The sequence below is a fragment of the Prunus persica genome, chromosome G7, assembly GCF_000346465.2.
Source record: "Prunus persica cultivar Lovell chromosome G7, Prunus_persica_NCBIv2, whole genome shotgun sequence".
Taxonomy (NCBI): domain Eukaryota; kingdom Viridiplantae; phylum Streptophyta; class Magnoliopsida; order Rosales; family Rosaceae; genus Prunus; species Prunus persica.
In genome coordinates this window covers 3,021,983-3,027,982 of record NC_034015.1, presented here as the reverse complement: position 1 = coordinate 3,027,982, position 6,000 = coordinate 3,021,983, and positions in this window count along the sequence as shown.

The window sequence follows — 6,000 nt, the reverse complement described above, 5'->3', positions numbered from 1 at the left end:
AATTATGCAATAAAAATTGGAATTAGAGAGTTATACAACAACAATTAAACAAATTGTAAATAAAATTTAACATTGAGATTACCTCTCCACAAGATACATCCACCTAAATTGTATTGGACTGGCCACTTTTGCCTCCCATACTAAGTGGCAAGTTAGGTGAATCATGATGTACAAAATGGTAGGAGGAAATATTTTTTCCAACTTACATAGAGTAATGACAATTTGATTTTCAAGAAGATTCAAGTCATCTTCTCTTCATACTTTAGCACACAATTCCTTGAAAAAGTAAGATAGTTCAGTTTCAGGTTCACTTACATCTTTAGGCAATAAATCTTGCACCATAAATGAAATTAATCTCTCCAAAAACACATGCCAATCATGGGTTTTCATACCATAAATATTTTGTTTTCAAGCATTCACACATCAAGATAAATTTCCAGAATATCCATCTAAAACTATCAACTCCATTAGCCATTGACATAAGGCTTTGTTATCATCATTTGACAATGTATAATCTCCTAGGATAAAATAGAACTTACCATAATCTCTTTCTTATAGATGATTCCTCTGTCTTACAACCAGTTCTTTCATATCAAAACGAGCATTTAAATAATCTTTTGTCTTACCATAATTGATCATTATTGTGCTAATCACATTCTCAAATAAATTTTTCTAAATGTGCATAACATCTAAATTGTGATGCACCAAAAGTGTTTTCCAATAAGGTAATTGAAAAAATATCGAATGTTTTTTCTAATAATGATATTTTTCAAACCCAGGTTTTGTCTGCTTATCTCATCCCTGCCATGTGTTATTTCTCTGAATTCACTAACTTCATTTCTCACATCATCACCCGATGGTTTCTTAGGTGTAAGCTTCATCTCACTTGTATTATCAAATTAGCTTCGTTGATTATGTCATGCATAGTTAGACGATGAAAACCGTCTATCACCCAAATAACATGTTTTAGACCCATGAGATAACCTATGATACGAAGTATCAGAAGCATAATATGGGCATGCGAAGTTGCCAGACGTACTCCAAGCTGCATATGCTGGATAATCAGTGATAGTCTAAAGAGTGCAATAATTTTTCCTCAATCAACGGCCTCATGTATACATCAATTTCATTGCATAGAAGTTTTGGTCCAAGTATAAGTAAAGTCATGAAAATATAAGGCTCCTTCATACACATCCATGGAGGAAGGTTATATGGGTATATGAGAACCGACTAAGTATTATGGTGTAGATTCATGTTCCGAAAAGGGTTAAATCCATTTGTTGCCAGACCAAGTTTTACATTTCGACGTTCAATACCAAATCACTTCTAAATATGATCAAACGATTTCCAAACCTCATAATCTGTCAAATGGATCAACATTCCATCTTTTTCACAATCCTTAAAATGCCATCTCATATCTGCAGCTGTCTTGGATGACATATATAATCTTTGAAGTCTTGGCGTGAGTGCAAAATATCTAAGCACATTCCATGGAACCCTTTTACCTTTCTTCTTGCTACCTTTTCCTTGTCTCTTCCATCTCGAAAGCTTACATGTAGGACATTGTATTGCATTTGCATGCTCCTTATAATAAATTATGCAATCGTTCTTACATGCATCAATCTTATTATAATGAAGACCCAAATCTGCAATAATTTTCTTTGCACCATTGGTGGTTGTAGGTAACTTCACAAAAAGGAAATACATTTTCCAACAATTGTAGCAAAAATACTAAATGCTTTGTTGATGATAGTACCGGTTACCAACAAAAGACAAATTATAATACAACTCACAACCAGGGTACAATGGTTGTTTTGCCTCTTTTGACAATTTGTAAAACTTGTGTGCATCTCCATTTGGATCTTATGAACAACCTTCTTCTATTAAACTATGCATATCAACATCTTGCTTCATATTGGTCACATAATTTCTTTCATTGTCACTATCAGTTTCATCAGTTTCATCACGGTCATTATCCTCATCCTCACTGTGGAAATATCATGTAGTATAAGTCAGCTTGATTCTGTTATAAAAAATATGCTTGTGTACTTCAGACCTCATATATCTATATATATTCTTAGAATCGTTTGACTTAACATGCTTGTATACATAATTAAGAAAACTTTCAACTCCTTCAAAATAACTTTCTGACGACCTCCTAAATTGCATCCAAGATTTATCAACAAGCATCTTCTCTACATCCAAGATTTTCCTAAGTTCTTATTCTTATTTTGAGCAGAACATTAAAAATAAACCAATGAAACCAACTTGTACAAATGAGTAAATCAGTGATAGAAAAAAAAACTTGTGTACATAGAAGGGAAAACAAAGGATAACCCATTCTCAACAACTCCATAGAAAATGAAAATGCTATAACAAATTTGATGATTCTCTCCATCTATTTTGAACACAAAAAAGAATGAATAGTTAGATTTATGGATATAAGTTGGATATGCAGAAGATGCATGGCATACAAGATTGAATTTTATTAAGACATTAAAAAAAATTCCAAATAAACTCTAGCCTAAGCCTAAAAATGGGAGGGAACACCCAAAATGCCGCTCGGGCTGGGTTAACCCTAACTCTCCATATATGTACACCCTTCAACAACAACAAAAAATGAAGAAGAAAAAAATCCTCCACATTCAGTATCACACGCTCAAATGAGCAACAACATATAGGTAACCCTATCTAGCCAAAAGGTTCCTACTCTCTTCTTTTTCTTCTTCCATACGTTTTCTCATTTTATGTTCTGTTTTGTTTATTTGCAATGTGAGAGTGTGAGGTAAGTCTACAAATTCTCTCTTTGCTTGTGAATATTGTTTTTGCTATTCAACCAATCGATTTGTGGATCTTTATATGATAATTAGCTTTATGAATTTTTATTTTTCCTTTCACTATGGAATTGTTTCACAAATTGGTTTATGGTCTTTTTGGTATTGTTTCAGTAATAATAATGACCTTTGATTATCTACTTGTGTATGGATGACAAGTCATGATACGGGATGAATGGGTGAAATAATGAGGGTCATTGTTTCACATGTTATATTAGTGGGTTTTGGTTTTTCCTTGGTACTTGGTGAGGCTGATTATCTATTTCAACTATTTTTCTTATTCATTTTCATGCTTGTGTATGGATAATGAGTCATGATATGAGATCACTACAAGAAAAAACCTCTTTAACAACGCACATTGTGCATTGTGGAAGGGTATTGACAATACGTGGCGCACGTTGTTGAAGCCAATGTCGTTAAAAGCTTCATGGCCTTTAACAACACACTTTGCATGTTGTTGTTGATTTCATTATGCGCTGTGAACACCAATAAAGACAACATGCGCATGTTGTGGAAGTATCGAACAACAACGTGTCTGCGCGTTGTTGTATTTCTGATCGACAACGTTCATCTGCATGTTGTTGTTTACATTTTAACAACACTCTTTGCACGTTGTGATATTAAATATTATTATTTTAATATTATTTTCAGAATCACATTATAACAATACAATGGATCCATAAATTCATGCTTCATAATAACTATTTTCTTCCTTTCCAATCATAAGATAGCTCATAATTGAGAGTTTTCATTCAAAAACCTAGCTCCATACATATTAGAAAGATCAACACATTCATTGTCAAGTTACACTTATCCAAATGGAAATTAAGGGAAATTGTACTATTAGAGGATAATTAAACTTCAAAATTCTTGTCAAGCATGGTCTAGAAAACTAATTAGTTACATTTCAAAGTCTTGAAGCACTTGAAGAGATCAAGAACCGAGCATCCAAGCAAGAATGATGCACTTGTCATCTAACATCCACAAAAATAAGAAAAGAAAAAGTAATTTGACTGAGATTTATATAACTATGCGATAGGTTGTTATAAAACTTAATCAATTTTTGAAGTACCAATAAAGCAACTCTAGGAAAGAAGCACATTAAAATCCCAAGGAACGCCAAATACCTATAGTAATCCCTTAGTAGTCATGGAAATATAAACTGGAAGTAATACTATGGGAATAAGAAACAAATAAGGCAAATGTTATAACAACAAAGGGTGAGGTATAAAGGGAAGAATAGATAACTTACCTCTGATTTGAGAGCATCGATTTCTCTGAGACCAGACCAAATTTATGCCTTTCAGGGTGCATGAAGAACTCTCTTGCAATAGTCATGAACTTAGAAAAGAAAGTGTCAATATTGATTATAGTTTCTATTTGGATAATTTGTATAATTTGCTGAACAAAATAACCATGAAAACTCCCACAAAAGCGAACAAATACAGTCCATATTAATTATAGCTTCTATTTGGATAATTTGTACTGTGAACTTCAAATAATGCTTTGCTGCTGCTCTAAAATCTAAGAGGTAAGCATACTCAATGCTTCTCATGGTCATTTCTATATTTATGAAAATACCATATAAAGAAGCTGGTTTTAAACCTTACCTTGCACACCAAAACCACTGTGATAAGTTCCATTCATCTTCCGCTTGGCTAGCAGAGGGTGTGAGAGAACTAGAGTTAGAAAGACATTAGAGTATCTTATCACAAGTATCTTATCCAATCAACGCCATCTACTTTATAAAGACTTCACTGGACCAAACTTACAGAAAATTGAACAAGTAAAATAGCAACAATTATAAAAACATCTAACAGACTCCACCCACAGAGGGAAAAAAACAACTAAAAAATAGGAGCTAACAATTATTCTGCAGAAAACATAAATAAAATAAATCTCAACCCCGATATACTTACCTTGATAAAAAAAAAAAAAAAAAAAAAGCAAGGGTTCCCAAAATCTAATAAGTCGTTTGTGGGTTTAGACTAGTCTCTCCGAATTGGGTGAAACCCTATAGAGAGAGAGAGAGAGAGAGAGAGAGAGGGAAAAAAATTATCAGCAAAAGACCAAAGCTAGGGAAGGAACCAATCAAACCCAAAATAAATAAAAAACAAACACAACCACTCTAGATCAACCGACCAACTTTATAAAAAAAATCAAATCAGATAAAATCAAAAAATTTAATAACTTGCCTTCATCAAAGCTGTGGTTGTTGATTGAGGAAGGGAAGGCTGCTTTGGGGTGGGATTTTAGTCTCAGAGACGGGAGAATGAGGGGTTGTCAATGGTGGGTGAGATTTGGGATTTTATTTTCGATGGCTGGGTAAGGTCGATTTTGGTTGGGTCTGTGGGTGGGATTTCGGATTGAGCTTAGACATTAGACTTTGGAAGATGGGTGGGTGAGAACTAAGAGAAATTGAGGGATGGTTAGAGTTTAGATTTCGTGGGTCTTGGATGGGATTTTTTTAAGAGTTGAAGAAAAATACGGGGACTGGGTTTGTGGAGGTGGAGAGAGCCAGAGAGAGAGAGAGAGAGAGAGAGAGAGATGATATGAAAGTTTAGAAGATGTAAAGAGTTTGTCAAATTTTGAGAGAGGGAGAGTATTTCAGATTATGAGAGAGAGGGAGTTTCTCCTGCAAAAAAATTTGGCTTCTTTTTCACAAATTTTTTATTGAAGGAAAGTGATACAGTTTTAACAACATGCGATGTGTGTTGTAGAACTAAACATACAACAACAGGCCAAGGGTGCGTTGTAAAAAAATCTCTAAATTTCATTTTGACAAATTGCACGTTGTTAAAAGTGGTATACTTCAACGCACAATTGCAGCACATTGTGGAAAGTCTACTTCCACAACGCACAACATATGCACGTTGTTAATAACGTGTTGTTGTAGGCTATTTTTCTTGTAGTGGATGAATGGGTAAAATAATGAGGATATCGTTTCACATGTTATATATATTTATGTGTACACCATAGAGGAATTTGCGTTAAATGCTCTATGCATATCATGCATTCTCTGTAATAACTCTAAAAAGTAGCTTTTATTTTAAGCTACTAATTTCAAATGGGTACACAAAGAGAACAAGATGCCAATAAATATGTAATACAATCCAACAATAGATTAATTTATTCCAATACAATCACGTCAATTTAATGCTATAGT